This window comes from Hipposideros armiger, unplaced genomic scaffold, assembly GCF_001890085.2.
Source record: "Hipposideros armiger isolate ML-2016 unplaced genomic scaffold, ASM189008v1 scaffold_1406, whole genome shotgun sequence".
Classification (NCBI taxonomy): domain Eukaryota; kingdom Metazoa; phylum Chordata; class Mammalia; order Chiroptera; family Hipposideridae; genus Hipposideros; species Hipposideros armiger.
The window spans coordinates 130,794-151,047 of NW_017732756.1; the positions used below are offsets into that span (position 1 = coordinate 130,794).

General features: G+C 35.9%; 1 pseudogene; it reads right to left on the reverse strand.

Moving 5' to 3' along the window:
- Positions 1 to 9,885: 9,885 nt before the first annotated feature.
- LOC109377447 (protein farnesyltransferase/geranylgeranyltransferase type-1 subunit alpha pseudogene) lies at positions 9,886 to 13,670 on the reverse strand (annotated as a pseudogene).
- Positions 13,671 to 20,254: the final 6,584 nt, after the last annotated feature.

Sequence of the window (20,254 nt, forward strand, 5' to 3'; positions counted from 1 at the left end):
GGAATGATCACGGCAGCCAAATACATGGTTAGTACAAAATGATGAAAACTATTGCATGGACAAAGTTTGGTCTTGGGTAATAGCAGGAATGACTAATTCACCTTAATGAGAAAAGGCAAGTATATGACAAAGATGCAGGTATTTTCCTATGTTTGTGACAAATCCTCATAGATGTGAAAATTTTCCTTTGATCAAATATATGGTGATGGGAGGAGAACTGACTCTGGGTGGTGAACACACAATGTGATGTATAGATGATGTATTACAGAATTGTACACCTGAAACCTATGTGACTTTACTAACACTTGTCACCCCAATAATCTTTAAGTAATATAAAAAAATTTAAATTCTTAAAAAAAAGTTGAATCAACTATAGAGAATCACAGAATTTCGGATAGCTTTTGTAGATCTAGTTCAGGTTTGTTGACAACATTCTTAAAATGATTCCTACCAGCAGAATTTTATGTTTCTTTTCAGCCATGTTTTTTTTGTTGTTGTTCACATGCAGTTGAAGAACAGGTGGAAAGATGGAGTCACCAGAATTTGTTCTGTTTTGTTTTTCCTAGTAAATAAAACAAGAAGAGGAGAGAAAGGGAGTTAAGGATATATACAAGGATTTGTTACAGTGAAATGTTTCGGAAACTAAGCTAGTAAAGAATGAAGGGAGGGCATGGGAGGAGGGCAGGAGCAGGACCCAATTGCTAGTATTGATAGATGTCAGATATCCATAAGGAAAAAAAATATTTTGGAATGGGATCACAAAGTGATAGACCTTGAACATTTGAGAGCGTTAGTCAGAGATTGCTTGCTCATAGGTTAAATTTTGGAGGTGATGCAGTTAGTGTTGTGATCTGTTATGACCATGGACATGGAACGTGAGCTGGGTTGAAATGAAATATCTTTGGAGATGAGTTCATAAAGGTATTGGAAGTCCAGAACGTTTGGTGAATTATACAAATGGATAGATACTTCAGTATGCTACTGAGAGAATTATGAGTTCTTTTGGCACTAGCATATTAGGCTGTGTCAGACTGGATTTTCTCTTGGAAATCAATAGAAAAGTTTAGAAAAATAACTTTAAAATCTGTTTGAAGACTTTAGACAGCTTTTAAGGCAGTGAGATTTAGCAAGGGCAGAATCACCTAGTATGAGAAAGCCTGTGGTGTCACTTTTCCCTTTTATATAATTGCCAGTTTAGGTTGCACACTCATAGGATAAACAAAACCAGAGTGCCGATGTTTTTAAGGTGAGCCGCTGATATGCTCCTGCCTCCAAGCAGAACTGAAACTACCGATCTATGTGGAAGGATAAGTTACGAATTCGCTTGCTCGCACACGGTCTATGCCTTAGTCTCAGAAAGTTCCTTCAATCAATCACAGCACTGCAGTAATTATTTTCACATACGTGATTAATGGTCCTCAAATATTTGTTTTTCTCTTTCCTTTTTTTAAATTGACGTTCATAAATCAACATAAAGTCACAATTTTAGTCTTTTTAAAGTGTGTGACTCATGGGTGTTTAGTGCATTCACAATGTTGTGCAAGGATCACTGTTATCTAGTTCCAGAATTTTTTCATCCTCCCAAAAGGAAAACCCTGACTTATTAAGCATTCTCTTTATGACCCCTCCCTCCAGCCTCTGACAACCTCCAGCTGGCTTTCTGTTTCTATGCATTTGCCTATTCTCCATATTTCATATAAATGGAATTATACAATAGTGGCTTTGGGGGGTCTGGCTTCCTTCACTAATATCTAAAGGTCCTAATATCTAAAGGTCCATACACATTGTAGCATGTATCAGTACTTGTTTTCTTTTTTATGGCTGAAAAATATCTATTATATAGGGTCCTAGACTTCTTCAGTTGCCATAACAAAATATTATAGACTGGGTAGCTTAAAAAAATGGAAATTTATTTTCTCACACTCTGGGGGCTGAAAAGTCCAAGATCAAGTTTCCAGAAGGGTTCATTTTCTGATTTTTGGTGTCTTTGTGGCTTGCTGACAGTTGCTTACATGGCCTTCCCTCTTTGTGTGTATGTGAAGAGAGAGAGAGAGAGAGAGAGAGAGAGAGAGAGAGAGAGAGAGAGAGAGGCCTAGTCTTATAAAGCCATCAATCCTATCAGATTAGAGCCCCACCCTTAAGATTTCATCTAACCTAATTTACTTCCTAAAACCCCTATCTCCAAATACAATTACATTGAACATTGGAAATAGGGTTTCCACATATGAATTTGAGAAGACAAAATTCAGTCCATAACATATGGAGTTACCACATTTTGTTTATCCATTCATCTGTTGATATACATTTTGTTTTTTTCACCATTTGTCTATTGTGAATAGGTCTTCTATGAAACATCTGTGTATAAGGTTTTGTTTAAACACCTCTTTTTAATTTTGGGGAGTACATACAAATGAGTAAAGCTGCTGAGCCCTATGGTAATTTTTTTTTAATTTATTGAGAAATTACCAAACTGTTTACCATAGGGACTGTGCCATTTTATAAAGCCATTAGCCATATACCAGGGTTCCAATTTCTCCACACCCTATCATTAGTAATTTTCTGTTTTGTCTTGTTTTTGAATTCTAGCCATCCTATTCAGTGTAAAATGGCATCTTATTATGGTTTTGATTTTTTCATTTCCTAGTGACTAATGATGTTGAACATTTTTTATCATGTCCTTATTAATAACTTGTGTATTATCTCTGGAAAATGTCTATTCTTATCCTTCACCCCCTTTTTAAACTGGTTCATTTATCATTTTGTTGAATTGTAGGACCTCTTAATATATTCTGAATGTTAAACACTTGTCAGGTATATAATTTATAAATATTTACTTCCCTTCTGTCTTTTCACTTCCTTGGTAATATTCTTTGATGCTCAAAAGGTTTGAATTTTGATGAAGCCAAATTCATCTATTGTTCTCTTCTTTTCTTACTTGTGCTTTTGGTATCATATCTAAGTACCCATTGCCAAATCTGAGGTCATGAAGATTACTTATGTGTTCTATAATGATTTTATTGTTTTAGTTCTTACATTTAGATACTTAGTCCATTTTGAGTTAATTTTTACATGTTGGGAAGTACAGGTCTAACTTCATTCTTTAGCCTGTAAATATCCAGTTGCCTTGTTACTGTTCATTGAAAGGACTATTTTTCTCCAGTGAATGTTTTTTGCACCTTTGTCCAAACTGTATTGGCCCTAGATATTTTAATTTATTACTAAACTTTTAATTCTATTCCACTTGTCTATATGTCTAATTTTATGCCAGTACCATACTATCTTGATTATTGTAGCTTTGTGATAAATTTTCTACTTGAGAAGCGTGAGTCCTCCAATTTTGCTCTTTTTCATTATCATGTTGGCTGTTAGGAGGTCCTGCCGTTTATATATGAATTCTAGAATTAGGGTTTCTGTTTCTGCATTGTTTTGATAGGGATTGCATTGTATCTGTTAAGTTTCTTTAAGTAATATTGCCATCTTAACAATATTAAATCTTTCAACTAGTGAACACATAATGTCTTTCCATTCATTGGGGTCTTCTTTAATCTCTTTCTACAATGTTATGTAGTTCTCAGTTGGTTAAATTTTTTCCTAAGTAATTTATTGTTTTGGATATTATCAGTTGAATTGCTTTCTTAATGTTTTGTTGTTGTTTTTTCAGATTGTTCATTGCTGGTATGTAGAAACACAACTGATTTTGTATGTTTATCTTGCAACTTTACTAAATTTATTTGTAAGTACTAAGAGCTGTGTGTGTGTGTGTGTGTGTGTGTGTGTGTGTGTGTGTGTGTGTGTGTAAATTCTTTAGGAATATACGGTGCCAAAAAAAAGTACACACATTTTAAGAAAGGAAAGAACTATTGAAATTGTAATATTCAATATATACTGATAAACAAAGATGAATACAAGTCATGTTTGATTCTGCAATTGCAAGAGGTGCTCAAAGTGGCCCAGGAATTTCTGATTACAATGAACTACTGCTTGAGCAACGTTGACCAAAGTGCCTACTTGTATACATTTTTATGGCACCCCCAGTATGTTTGTATACACACACACACAAACACGTGCACACACGTGCACACAACACTCATATACACACAATTATATATGATCATGTCATCCATGAATAGGGATACTTTTATTTCTTCCTTTCCAATTTGGATGCCTTTAATTTCTTTTTTCTTGCATAGTAATGCTGGATATAACTTTCAACACAATGTTGAATAATTGTGGAGACAGCAGATACACTTGCCTTGTTCCAGATCTAAGGGAGAAAATTTTTAGTCTTTTGCCTCTTGAGTATGACGTTAGCTGTGGATTTTTCATAAATCTCTCATCACAGTGAGGAAGTTTCCTTCTATTCCTAGTTTTCTGAGTGTTTTTATTATGAATATGTGAGATTTTATTAAGTGCTTTATTTTGCATGTGTGATGATTATTTGGTTTAAATTTTTTTATTAGTTTCTTTGTTCTAACAATATGGTGTATAACATTGATTAGTTTCATATGTTTCATGACTCTCACATTTCTAGTTGGCCATGATATATAATCATTTTAATACATAAATTTGGTTAATATTTTATTGAGGATGTTTCCTCTATGTTCATAAGAGATATTGATATGTAGTCTTCTTTTCCTTTGATGTATTTAACTGTCTTTAGTTGGACTCATAGGATGAGTTTGGGAGTAGTCTGTCCCCTTATATTTCTTGGAACGCTTTGAGAAGGATTGATGCCAATTCTTCTTAAATGTTTGAAAGAATTCACCAGTGAAGCTCTATGGTCCTGGGCTTTTCTCTATTGGGAAGTTATTGATGTAATCTATTTACTTGTTATTGTTTTGTTTATATTTTTATTTCTTCAGTCAGTTTGGTTAGCTTCATTATTCTTTGACATTTGATTTCTAGTGTAAATTATTCTCTATTAAGTAATCTTTAATTGTATACTTTGCCACCTAGAAAATAAAAAAAATGTACGTAGTTTCTCTTACCTTTCTCAGCCCAAGTATCTTACATGTGCTACTCAAACTAAATCTTTTTGTAGAGATGGGAAAGCCCCTATAATTAATCACGTTCATGTAGCTGAAACTCAACTTTTAAACTGTCTAGTTTAATATTCCAATATCATCTACATTTCTGAGTGTACCTTTGAAATGTAGATGGTATTGGAATATCTATAGCAAACTAAGAAGTTCCCAAACATTCTAAACCAAAAGATAATAAAGAATCTTAGACATTGCAGTAATTATAGCAATATATTTGACATATACAAACTAAGATAATACAAAAAATATAAGCTAGTATATGTGTACATATGTATTTATATATATTGTGTGTATATAAATATATGTGTGTATATCTAATTATATGTCTGCATATATACATATGCTCTGCATACACACACACACACACACACACATATATGAGGTTAGAACTTAAGTTCGTGAACTTATCCTAGAAAAAGTGCTACACACCTCATTACTGAATATCACTATAGTCACCTTCGAAGTACTCTCCTTGTGAAGCTATGTACTGATGCCAGAGCCTAGTGCACCCTTCAAAGCAATTTTGGAATTATTTTTCTGGAATGTCCATCAGAGCCGTGGTCCTATTACCTTTGATGTCATCCAAATGTCTTCCTTTCAATATTTCCTTTATCTTCGGGTAAAGAAAGAAGTCATTGGGGACCAGATCAGGTGAGTAGGGAGAGTGCTCCAATACAGTCATTTGTTTACTGGCTAAAAACTCCCTCACAGACAGTGTCCTGTGAGCTGGTGCATTATCGTGATGCCATGAATTGTTGGTGAAAAGTTCAGCTCGTCTAATTTTTTCATGCAGCCTTTTCAGCACTTCTGAATAGTAAACTTGGTTAACTGTTTTTCCAGTTGGTACAAATTCATAATGAATAATCCCTCTGATATCAAAAAAGGTTAGCAGCATCATTGCAACAAGTTTGTGAACTTGTCAGACCTCGTATATATCATACATGTATGTGTATAGCTATAGCACCTTGAATGTGTCCAACCTTGTCTGACCTCAGAAGGGTAAGTGTGGTTCATCCTGATTAGTACATGAATGGAAGACAACTTGGAATGCCAGGTACTGAATGCTTTTGCCTCCTAGTAGCCAGTGATCTCTCTGTTCTTTTGCCACCTCCACTTCCATCAGGTATCATGGCTCCCTTCAAACACTTCCTGCCAACTCTGCCCCAGCTCACCACCATCTCAGTCTTCATCACTGTTTATAGCCCGGTGCAACACAGGCAGTCTACAGAAGCCTAACCTTTCAACTTTTCAACCCTACACCCACGGACAACAAGAGGTGGCTAGAAACCCACTCCATAGGCAAGGATATACAGAATAGAATAGAATAGAATAGAATAGAATAGAATAGAATAGAATAGAATAGAATTGAGTAGAATAGAATTATATTTAGGATATATAATATATTACTTAGTAAATCTTAATATGCATTTGAAAATTAATATGTATTTAAAAATATATATTATTAATGCATTAAGATGTGTGCACCATTTAAAATCACATCCTGTTTCCTAGGCTAGGCACTAGGCTAAAAACCAGAGAAAAATGTCAATAATTTTTTTTTCACTGTAACTATAACTGCTACACTAGTACAACCAGTATTGTATATGAGGATATAAAAAGCTATTTTTATGATTTCCTAGGGATAATCACCATCACATTAATTACTTTTGATTCACCAACCCAGCCCTTCAAGAATGTTTAAATTCTTATCATCTATAAAATAATTATAAAGCATGCTTTGAAATTTTAGTTTTAGGTGCTCAGAATTCCCAATTACATGCTATGTTCCATTTGATATTTGAATTATGAAATATTTTAAAACATACATGTAATTATTGCATTTGATTGATTTTATCCTGTTTCTGTAGAGCAAACACTCTCATGTAATTCTGAGAAATTGTATTGGATATATATTCTAATAGATAAAAGAGTTAATTTTCTTGGATGACAGAATGAACTAACACTAATTAGTTAATATTTAGATTACTGTATTTTTTTATTTAAAGTTTATTGGAGTAACAATGGTTAATAAAATTACATAGGTTTCAGGTGTACAATTCTATAATATATCATCTATATATCACATTGTGTGTTCACCACCCAGAGTCAGTTCTCCTTCTATCACCATATATTTCATATCTGTTACCCTCTTCTATCATTCCCTCCCCGCACCCTCTTTTAACCACTAAACTATTGTCTGTGTCTGTGAGTTTTTGTTTCTTCATTTGTTTGTCTTGTTTCTTTCTTGTCTTCAGTTTTATATCCCACATATCACTGAAATTATATGCTTTTTGACTTTTTCTGTCTTATTTTGCTTAGCATAATAATCTCAAGATCTCAACATCTCAAGATGTTGTCACAAATGGCACTATTTCATCTTTTCTTATAGCAGAGTAAGTATTCTATTGTGTATATATATCACATCTTCTTTATCCAATCATCTATCAAAGGACCCTGGTTGTTTTCATGCCTTGGCCACAGCAAATAAAGCTGCAATGAACATCAGAGCACATATGTCTTTACGGATAGATGTTTTCAGATATTTTGGGTATATACTCAGGAGAGGGATTGCTGGGTCATATGGTAATTATAGTCTTAATTTTTCAAGGAACCTCCACACTACCTTTCATAGGGGCTGCACCAATCTGCATTCCCACCAGCAGTGTATGAGGGTTCCTTTTTCTCCACAGCCTTTCCAACACTTGTTATTATTTATCTTCTTGATGATAGCCATTCTAACCAGTGTGAGGTGATAGCTCATTGTGGTGCCATTTGCAACAACATGGATGGATCTTGAGATTATATTGCTAAGTGAAATAAGTCAGACAGAAAAAGTAGAGAACCATATGATTTCACTGATACGTGGGCTATAAAACTGAAAGCAACAACAAAAAAAAAACAAGACAAACAAATAAACAAAAACTGATAGGCACAGACAATAGTTTAGTGGCTACCAGAGGGGAAGGGGGATGGTACATGAAGGTAAATGGGATCAAATATATGGTGATGGAAGGAGAACTGACTCTGGGTAGTGAACACACATGTGATATATAGATGATGTAGTACAGAATTGTATACTTGAAACCTATGTAAGAATACTAACCGTTGTCACCCCAATAAACTTTAAAAACAAAAAGGACTGAATGGTTAGTACTCACTCAATCTAGAAGGCAGCTACATTGTGACTGGGCGATGATTACACTTTAGCTTAAGGGGAAAAAGATAAATATTCTGAATGGGCACACTTAAATATATTCCTAATGGCTCCATAGGAACTAGATAACAATCATGATGGACTATGGATTTTCACAAATTTTTGGACAGCAAGCAATGGACTGGCAATATTGTCTAGAAAATGGGTCTTAGATGACTGGAAGATAAAGGAAACCTTTCTATGGGATACTGTGCTGTGGAAAACTGATCCTGATCTGTGGCCAAGCTAAACCACAATTGGCTAGTTAGTAATTTTTTGTGTGGTAGTCAAAGTTTGAGACTCCCTTGGTGATACCCATGGTCAGCTTGCTTGCATTGTTTAGAGACCTGTAGATTGATAGCTTTATGCTTACACGTTTTAGCATGCCTACATGACCAGTGGAGCATAAGGGGCCATACTGCAAACCATCACTAAATTCTTCTAAAAACAGATTCTTCTTGGTGGTTGCTAATCCAGAGACAAAGCACATCTTGTGTGACTTAGAAAGGATCCTGTGTGTGAAGCTCCACCTAGAAATCTCTTGAGACTCCCACATATGCCTGTGCTTTCTTTTTACTCCTGTACCATGTCTTTCACCTTTATTCAATCTACATAAAAGGATACTTGATGGAATCCAGGGTGGGGGGGTTCTTTAACTTAGCCAACTCTGTGAAATTAATGCAGTGCCAAGGGCAAACAAAACAAAACAATAAATTTAACAAAAGATGTCCAAACACCATGTAACAATGGGGATGTGTGTGTGTGTGTGTGTGTGTGTGTGTGTGTGTGTGTGTGTGTGTGTGTGTTCCTTTGGTTGGAAAGATTATTCCTAATTTAGGTGTGAATTTAAAAGGAGTCATTTTCACTCTGAAAAAGCCAAGGCAAAGGCAAGCTTGAGTGGCCTTGTAGTTCTTACAGTGCCAGGCCTTCCCAAATTAAAAGGCCCAAGTTCCCATCTTTCTGGGAGGAAGCTGAAGGGATGAGGTTCTCTGGGGTTCACTTGACCAATGGAATACGAATAATGTTTTAACAAACATTTACATGGAACTTAAAATTATTTTGGAGACTATATTTCAAGTGATTACTAATATTATTTCATTTTACCCCATAAAAGCTCCACAAGACAATTACGTCTATCAACTCATTTTATAGATGAGAAACCTGAGACGGACAGAGGTTAAGGAACTTGACCGATGTCACACATCTAGTAGGCGTCAGAGGCAATACTAGACAGAGGAATTCTGGCTAACCGTTATTCTGTGCTGCCTTTCTATATGTAATATAAAATTACTTTAGTCGAAACTTCATTGCGATCCTATAATCCTTGGAACTCACTTCTGTTATAGCTCTTTCCTCACTCTTTGGAAGGATACATACATTTCTTTTCCCCATTGTATTCTTTAACTTACACAACTCTGTGAAATCTGAGTGGGTACCCAACATCTGCTGAGGTTCAAGGATGCCATGAGGGCTACTTTTTTTTCCAGGTAGAGTAGCATATAAATAAATCCAAAAATTAGACTGTGAATATATTTGGGGGAAGCATTATTAGCCTAACACCATGAAGAAACCAAATTACAGTAAGTTGATTTGTCCCTGGACACAAATAGCTAGTAAGTTACCTTGTCTGGATCAGATCCTAGATGGTCCTCAGGAGTTTTCTCTCTCAGGCACTATTTTGTAAACCTGAAGTTTAAATGCCTGAATAACCCACTGTCAACGTTGCCAGGAATGATAATTCCTTGCACCCTAATTAAGAATATCAGCAATAACTCAAGCTCCTGAGATGGCCCTTTTAGCCATTCCACTAATACCACCTATGGTGCCAACCTTGGTGGTTTGGGGGCTGTTCTTCAACGATTGCAGTGCTGTAGCTCATTTCCTCATGCAGCTGGTTTTGAAGGGCGTTTAAGAGAACTCTTTGAAAATGCCACACTGTATAATTGACTGTATTTAACTCAGTAGCACCTCTGATTAGTTTAAAAGCTCATTCAATTCTTTCATCATGCTGTCGAATGGCCCAGAAATAACCATACACACCTCTAAGCTTTTCAGTATAAATGATCTGGACTACTGGATTGGGGCCACCGTTCTGCGACACCTGGTCTATTCCAGCCCATTCTTCTTTGCCCCCATACAGGACGTAATGGACAAGTCCAGGCTCAGGAACCCATCGTCCAAAGCAGACACCACTGCTTCTCCTGCTGTGCCCACCCTCACTTCTTCTTTCTGCTGCTGGGGTGGTGGGGGTATGGCTGGGGTGTAGCAACTGGGGCTGACCAGGCTCACTGCTCTGTGCAAACTTCCAAACCTCTCAGTGGCTGGCGTCTCACCTCTGATGCAGTGGGAGTTGGTGGCAGACCCCCACCCTTAAATGTTTCTTGTTTTTAAGTACAAGCTCTGCATAATGTATAGCTATTTAACCTTGTTAAAATTATCATTCTACTATACTTATTAAAATATGGAACCACAAAATATTTGATCTTTCAAAAGGAATGAGTATGAACACAATTACTTCCCCAAAATGTAATCATACCTTCTTAGTATCAGTCACCAAGATTAATTCTGCTCATATGTAAAGCTGAAAAAATTTCGGCAGTCTAACAATTTTAGATGAGTACAATCTCTGCTGATACAAAGGATATTAATGACAATAACCAAACAAATATTATTTTATTATTGCCTTCCTCAAAAGAATGGTTCCAAAAAGGGTAAAAAAAACATTAAATCAGTTTCTAACATATAAACGCAGTTCATTTCTTTTAGAAATTGTGTTGTATTTTGGCTCCCGGTTGTGTTTATTCATAGAGAAAATACGCTACCTCAAGGAATATAGTATTTTATTTATGATCTTCTGATATGGCTGGGAAAAATTAAATAGAAAGATTGCCAGTTGTCTAGTTTGTGTTATAGGATAATGGCTTCCTGTTGCCAGAGAGAACCTAAGGTAAAGAGCCAAAGCAAAAATTGAAGTTGATATATTTGTTTTCAAATTAGGAAAAATTTCTAAGTTGGGAAAATTATATTATACTGATTTCATTTATTTTATACAAAATATTTATTGATGTGGATATTCTCATGTTGTCTGATCTTTGCTAATATAATAGGACAAATTGATCATTGTGCTCCTACTCAGAAATTAAATTCTGATCGGCTTAAAGAAAGAGTCAGGCATTTTAATTTTTTAAGTAGTTAAGTTTCCAAATTCAGAATTGCAGAACTGTGTTTTTGCTTTTTATCTCTGATCATACATCTTTACTATTGCTTTCGTTCAGATGCACTCCTTTAACATGAACTTTCGTTTTCAACCATAAGAACTTATCTAGTTATGTTATTTTCGGAAATAATTTGAACTGCCTAAAAAGATGATCACTACCCTCCTTCCATTGTCTTTATAGAACATATGCCTTTTGTTAGTCACAATCTACTCTCAAAACAAGAGGAGCCAATTTGACTGCATTACCTGTTTTCCATCTCCTCTCTCTCTAGTGCATGGCTCTGCTATTGATTTTTTATTCTTCATTTGTTTTCTGTGTTGCATATTTTTAGTCAAAGACCGAGATTTGATCTAGTTATATGGTGTTTAATACATATTTTGCAGCCAGTAAACGAAAAACATAATAGACAAGATGAAATTTTCTTTATTAATTTTAAAAAGAGTATTGATAGATGAGATTACCCATGATTCTCCTGAGGAAAAATACCCAGGTATCTCTGTTACCATAGTTGAAGTATCCCCCCTCACCCCCCATTAAGCAACTCTAATTGCAAATAGATTGTTCCCACAGTGCCTGGGTTACACTGCTCATCAGTCAGATCTGATTAACTTCGGGCAGGGATAGTTTGTGAGTCCAACTTTTGCATTTTGTTCTGACTCCATGAAGTCTCTTTTTCACTGTCTCATTTCCTGTTTTTTTTCTGGTGAACTACCTGGCCTGTGGTTTAACTTGTACGTCACTAAGAGGATCTATTGATTTTGAGAGCACCCATAGGCTTGCACTTCCCCACTCACTCTGTCAGTTACTTTTTGGATAGCTTTAGAACTCTTTTCTTATGAACTACCTCTGCTCCTTGAAAAATAATCTAAGCAACTCGTCTGGGTGCTGGATATGGTGGGGAAAGGAGGAAAGGGGAGTTCTTCCATGTTCTCAGCTTGCTTCTTCTGGCTGGAACTTTTACCGTATGAGCGTGCAGAGGAGAGAATGTTTGGGCCCTAGTGTTCTGGGCCTGCCATGTCCAAGGTAGAATCCCTGTCCTGTGGGTCGAGGCACAGTGGAGTAAGGGAGCCCCTGAGCCCTCAGCTTTGCTGACCATACATTCAGCCTTTCAACTCAGAGATGGAGGGAATAAGAATGGAGGGTGGACTTCCTCTCTTAGTGAAATATGATAAACCTTGAGTGGGAGTGAAAGGAGAAAAAAATCCATTTCTTTGGGCAAACTTACCAAAGTGGAGGTTCCATCAAGCTGAGCTGTGTGGGAGTAGGAGGCACAGAATAGTTTGCGTCTCAGATGCCACAAAGTCTTAACTGTTTTTACTGAGTTTCAGTACCTTCTCAAATTAACAAATATTTATTAATTTTCTCCATGCCTTTGGGGCATTTTTAGAGATTTCTAAATGGTTAATTTTTTGTTTGTTTGTCTGTTTGTTATAGATTTTTCTTCACTTGGGAGTGAGCGCAGAGATCCTCACGCTGTTCACATCTTGAAAGTGAAGCTTCCACCCACTGAGCTTCTTATTTTAAGTACTGTATTTTATTTCTAAGATTTCCATTTTGTTCTTTTTTTATATCTGTATTCCTATGCTGAGGCTATGTTTGAAATTAGTTTCAATCATGTTCATAATGGCTTATGAAAGCATTTTTATCATTTCTAGTTTAAAATCTTTTTCACATACAAAGATTTGTATACACATACTATACAAGTGTTGACATCTATTCTTGGCACCTTTCTCCATTAAGTTTGGGATCTTATTGGTTCTTGGCATGATGAGTGATTTTTTTAACTGAGGCCTGGTATTTTAATATTATATTCTGAGACTAAAATTTCCTGTTTTATCTGGATTTCCTTGACAGCAATAGGTGAAGATGATAGGATGGATGTCACTCTCTGACTGTCAGGTTCCGCATCCAGCGTTTGTTGACACCCGAGGGGGCTCCACATGACAGATGGGTAGACGTGGCTGCTCTGGCTCCTCGCATGGTTGTCACTGACCCTGTAGTGAGCGTGGCCTCATTACTAACAGGAGATAGTGAAAGTCCGGAATTTCCGTTGTGCCTCTTTCCATACCCACCAGGGGACAGGGGAGGGGCACCTCATTACTGCTGAGTGGGATTCCAGGCTCCGGTATTGTCCCCACTAACACTGCAGTGGGAGGTCTTTTAGTGGTCAGCGGGGATAACATTTTTGTCTCTCTACCTCACCTTGTCTGCCGCCATCCTGGTTAAAGGCAGTGTTGGGGTTTCTCATTCCAACCCCCTGAGTATGGAAGTCTAGGTTTCCCACTCAGCCTCGCCAGTGTGGGAAGGGGTGAGAATTCAGTGTTTCCTATAGTGTTTGGCTAGAGGAAAGCAGTGATTATTTAAATGTCTCTTATCTTGCCTGGCTGCTACATTTCTGATCCTTTGGGTATAGACAGTAGGCTTTTGTCTGAGTTTCTTTTGTTTCTATTGGTGTCCCTGGGTTACCAGCTTTTCTAGGTCAGAGTCTGAGATATATGAAGAAGAAAAAAAAAAAAAAAGAAAGAAACAAAACTCACAAGCATGTTGTCCCTTAAGTCCCAAGGTCTCTACACTATCTGCCTTGTCCTTTCCACATTATTTATTTAATGTGTAATTACCAGAATGTTTAGTTGTACTTAACAGGAAGAAGAAGAAGAAGTGTGTTGGATGAGGTAATCAAGATGACATGACCGCCAGTTGACCCTCAAGCTGACCCGGGCAGTTGGAGGCTCGTCAGCCACTCGCCTGTCTTTGGAATGTAAGCTCTCGGCCCACTGTTTCCATAGTGGGAACTGTTGCAAGGACACAGTCTTGAGAGAGTACTGTGTTTTTGAGACTATCTGGACAGTATATGTGACTGTCCCTGATTAAGGCCTCTATGTAAACTTTTAAGATTTGGCAGGTAGGTGTGGAGATGTTCTCCTCTTTGGACCACTCAAGACAAGCCTCTTAAGTAAGCTCCCCTGCTTATTAAACCTGCTACCTGCCAGTCTGGGGTGGTCTGCCTCTTTCTTTCATCTCTCTCTCCCCTCTCTGTACGAGGCTAGTTTGTGAACGTATAAAGTACGTCTACTCCATCTTCTGAGCACAATTAATTTATTCTTTTAAGTGGGAAATATTTCAAGGCCACAATCTATTAACTAGGTTTGGGGGTACTAATTGCTACTTTGTTTGGAGTCAGTCTCCTACTTTTTATTGTTATATAATCCTCAGGAACCTTTATCATCTTGACAGTCAACAAGATATCATAATGGTCTTCATTGTTTGTCACGGTTTATCAATACCACTTTAAAATTCTACTTTCTCTTTGTTCTGATGACTTCACATTATCCTCATTTTTCTTGAGAAATGCATTTTCCCAAAATGCCTTTTTCGGTGTCACTCATTTGTGTTTAGAAATAGAGTATTTAACAATGATAATTCAGAAATATTTCTAATGAAATTTAGTTATTAATATTAAAAATATTATAATGTTCTTGGATCATCTGCCATATTTTAACAGATTGTATAAATGGTACCCTCTTCCTAAGGTCAACCATAGAATATTGTTGTTGCATAAGATTCTGTCTTCAATATCAAAGGTATTCCAAACAACTTAATTCCAACTTTATCACCATATTACCTTCATATGCTTTTCTATTAAGTGGCCAGTATGTTCTATGTAAAATGCAAATTTAGACATCCTATCTCATTATAATACCCTTTTATGGATCTGCCCTGTTTTGGAGAATATGTTCACTTGGTATAATACCCTCTAGATCCATCCACATTGTCACAAAAGGCAAAATTTCATTCTTTTTTTTACGGTTGAGTAATATTCCATTGTATATATGTACCACTTCTTCTTCATCGAATCATCTATTGATGGGCACTTAGGTTGTTTCCATATCTTGGCTATTGTAAATACTGCTGCAGTGAACATAGGGGTGCATACAGTTTTTGAATTAGTGTTTTGGATTTCTTCGGATAAATACCCAGAAGTGGATTGGCAGGGTCATGAGGTAGTTCTATTTTTACTTTTTTGAGAAACCTCCATACTGTTTTCCATTATGGCTGCACCAATTTGTAATCCCAAAAGTGCACGAGGATTCCCTTTTCTCCAAATCCTCACCAATACTTGTTCTTTGTTGATTTATTGTTGGTAGCCATTCTGACAGGTATGAAGTAATATCTCATTGCAGTTTTAATTTGCATTTCTAAGCTAGATTTTATCTCTCTTTTGTACTCTCCATCCCTTTTTCTCTGGCTTAATGGGTTTCATTCTTTCTGGCAAATATTTTTCAATTAAAAATGTTTTGCATATGTGTGACCAAAGACAAATGGTAAGATGGCATGAATATTTCAAGTTTAGGTACTTGGAACCATAGTGCTTGGGATGGGACAGAGGATGAAGCTGGAGAAAACCATCACACACACACACACACAATTTCAGCTCTATTAAGAGATGAACTGATTTTTAGAAAAGTATCTCTAGTGATTGCTATGTCTACCTGGATGAGGAAATCTCAGCCTTAGAAGGTTGCCAATATGTGTGTGCTAATATTCTCCTCATTCAATACTAAAATACATTGCTCTCTTGATGCATGTGCAAGGAAGATATCAGGACATTTAACACAGTTTTTTGTTGTTGTTGTTAATTCAATTCCATTATCAATGTACCAAATATTAACAGAATTCTTTTCTTGAAATATCGCTTGTATAGATCATACAGAGCCTTCATTTCTGACATTAAATATATGAAAGCCCTTGTTTCTCCAGTTGAGTATTTCAGTAGAAATTAGGGGAAAAAAATACTTAGATCCTTCTGTTTATGGCATTATCTTGCTCAGAACTCTGAACACTTATTTTAATTGTTAAAGAGTATTGTTTAAAAAAACTGCCCTGTTTTGGAGAATACTTTCTCAGAAGACATTTGCTTGTCCTCTTACTTGCCTCCTTATTTTTCATGTTCAGATTTAATAAGGTCATGCAGGAACTCACAAATCCTGAGCCAGTGAGATTCTGCCCTGAAGGCTGACCTTGTGTATTCTAAAAAATGAAATAACTAGAATATAAATTTATATTTGCATAATGCATTAATGTTGACACATTCACACAGCTTGTCCGCTATCTGAATTGGTAAGAGACAAAAGAATTTAGAATTTCCTCCAATATGTTTCTTATTTGCAGCATACAAAATTTCTAGCAATTTTCCTCTGAATCATTTCCTGAGGCGTTTATTTGTAATTTCAGTAACGTTAACTCTATAGTCTCTGAATTACCCAAAGCATAAATAAGAATGAGATCATGTTTACATGCCTCAGCAAAACTTGCTTCCCAAATCATTTAAGGCAGCCAGTAGTGTCGCAGGAGGCTTATGGAAACGTCCAAGAGAGGGCTCAACCCAAGCTGTGGTGACCAGGTCCTTGTCTCTGCTCAAGAAAGAATTCAAGGGCGAGACAGATGCAGGAAAGTGCAGGGAGTTTATTAAAGCAAAACTACACACTTGAGATGGAAATTTGGGTGAACTCAGACATCAAGTCGTCCCTAGAAAGTCCCGATCCAGGGTTTTTACCCCTCCCAGGGGCAGGACTTGGTGACATCTGGCTGTTTTCCTCCTGGGCAGGACCCTCCATTTCCTGATTTTTCTTCCTTATTTGGTTCCTTCCAATCTATCAGGTGCATGATGGGAGTCATAGTAACCGTAAGGTAAATGACATTATAATCACATTATAATTAGCTAAAGGTCAGGTCCTGGTAAGGGACGCCGGTCCTGCCGGATAAAATTGGTTCTTGTTTTTCTCTAGCTGCAGGGGCCAGATAGAGTTTCTTGTTACTTGTGTAACCAGGGAGGCACCTCATCTTGCAGCCTGGAGGGGAGGTCAGTTCCACAGGCTACTTATCCTGCCTCAGCAGGACCTGATCCTTCTCCTAGAAAGAACAAAGCTGTTAAATTTTAAATATACCTAAACAAAGATTTTTTTCTTTAGAAATGAGTTTTATTTATTTAATATTTACTTTGTTCTCAGCCTTACTGAGATATAATAGACATATAACATTTTATAAAATGTGCTGACTTAATACACTTACATATTGGGAAATTACTACTACAATAAGGTTAGTTAACAGCTCCATCACCTCACATAATACTCTTTTTATTGCTGATGTGGTGAGAACATTTAAGATGTACTCTCTCAGCAACTTTCAAGAATATAATACAGTTCTTTAAACTATAGTCATCATGCTGTACATTAGATCCCTGGAACTTATTCATTTTATAATTGGAAGTATATACCCTTTGACCAGTATTTCCCAGATTCCCTCAACTCCCAGCCCCTGGCAGCCACCAATCACTCTCTGCTTCTATGAGTTCAGTCTTTTTAGGTTGTACATATTAGTGAGGACATACAGTATTTGTCTTTCTCTGTTGACTTATTTGACTTAGCATAATGCCTTCAACATCCATATATGTTGAGACAAATGGCAGAATTTTCTTCTTTATTATAACTGAATTTTATATGTATATATACACATATATATGAAAATTATATATATATATTTATATATTATATATAAATATATATAAATACATATAAATTTATATATATAATATTTTATATATATATATATATATCGCCAAAAAATGTGTACACATTTTAAGAAAGGAAAACTATTAAAGTTGTAATAATCAATATATACTGATAACAAGAGATGAATACAAATCACTTTTGACTTCTGCAGTTACAAGAGGTGCGTAAAGTGGTTACCATCAGCATAATTTTAATACAGTTTTTTTCCTTTCTTAAAATGTGTGTACATTTTTTTTGGCACCCTGTGTATATATTTTCATTCTCACATCTTCTTTATTTATTCATCCATCCATGAACATTCAGGTTTTTTTCATTTCTTGGTTACTGTGAATAAGGCTGCAATAAACATGGGGATGAAGATAGCTCTTTGAAATAGTTATTTCATTTTCTTGAGATACATACCCAAAAGTGGGATAGCTGGATCACATGGCAGTTCTATTTTTAATTTTCTGAGGAACATCCACACTGTTTTCCATAGTGGCTGCACCAGTTCACATTCCCACCAACAGTGTACAGGGAGGTTCCTTTTTCTCCAAACCCTCACCCAAAGTTGTCAATTTTTTTTTGTTTTATTTTGATAATAGCCATTCTAAGAGTTGTGAGTTGATATTTCACTGTGATTTTGATTTGAATTTCCCTGATGACTAGTGATACTGAGCATCTTTTCATTTTCCTGTTGTCCATTTGTATGTCTTCTTTGGGGAAATGTCTATTAGGGTCATCTGTCCATTTCTTAATCAGATTGTTGTTTTTTTTACTACTTGAGTGGGATACATTCCTTATATATTTTAGATATTAACTCCTTTTCACATATATGGAGTGCAAATATTTTCTCCCCTTCCATAAGTTACCTTTCCTTCTTGTTGATTATTTTCTTTGTTGTCTGAAACTTTTAGTTCGATGTAGTCCCACTTGTTTATTTTTGTTTTTGTTACCTATGTTTTGGTATCATATCCAAACAAATAATTTTAAACTTATCTTAGAAAAAAATTACTATGTGCCACTCTGAGATGTGTAAAACGGGAAAGGTAAATTAAGTATTCCTATTGACAGTCCAACTTTCCCAAGTCACCTTTTAATTCAAATAATGGATGTCCAATTTATTTTTCAGTACACTTCAATGTTATCAATAGTGTTAATGATGCAACATTTCTTAAAATAGTCCTCCATTATTCTCTCCAGTATTATGTTCCAAGCTACACTGTACGTGAGCATATATCCAATGAAAACTATCGAAGGTCTTGATCTACTGCCTGGCCAACAGCAATTAAAACATGTGTCCTCACTTCAGAATCATTAAATTGTCTTAGAATCAATGAAATAAGAAGTTCATGACTTTCTTCTTTTACATATGATGATTAAAGTTGACTTTTTCATATGTTTAGCAGTGTTCTTCTGCTCTTACGCTACTTGGAAATAAAAGTGCTCCAAGTAATCAAATAATAAGCTCATAAATAAGCATAATTTAACAGTCTTAATTCACTGAGAACACTTTCATCTCATTATCTTAACAATCTTTAATGAGTGTCCTAACTCCTCCAAAAACAACACTGAAAGATATTGGATGCTATCAGTGTTTATAATATTGCATAATTAGGCACCTGTGCTAAGTAAAATTGTAGTAATCTTTTCAATATTTAGTAGCTCTAGGTATGTTTAATTTATTTCCTATAGCAATCTACTGGTTTCCAATTGTGATGAATTATAAGACATTCCAGCAAAATTTTTTTAAGGATTTCTAGAAAGAGTTCATTTAGTTTAAAAACTGCCTTTTTCCATAAAATTTATATTTTATATTTTATTTTCTAAAAATATCTACTATTGGAGTATTCGGCAATAGTAAGCCAGTATTCATGATATGGATCATGGTCTTTTTGAAAAACCAAGCTTGTCAGCTTACACTAATAATTCTGAAAAATACTATTAAATTGCGAAACAAATATATTTTTCTGTATTTAAAAAGGCATAAAAATATAAAAATAAATTGTTTGATTTTTTTTTTAAAATAAGGAACACATAAGGACTCCCAAGCTACAGAGGTATAGTCACTGATGTCTTATATTCATTCAATTTAAAAAGATAGATGGGGGCCGGCCGAGTGGCGCGATGGTTAAGAGCTGGCTTGGGACGCCAGAGGGCCCCGGTCGGATCCCACATGTAAGGGCCAGTGACACTGCCCTCCACAGCTAAGATGCTGAACAACAGCTCAACCTGGAGCTGGGCTGCCGTGAG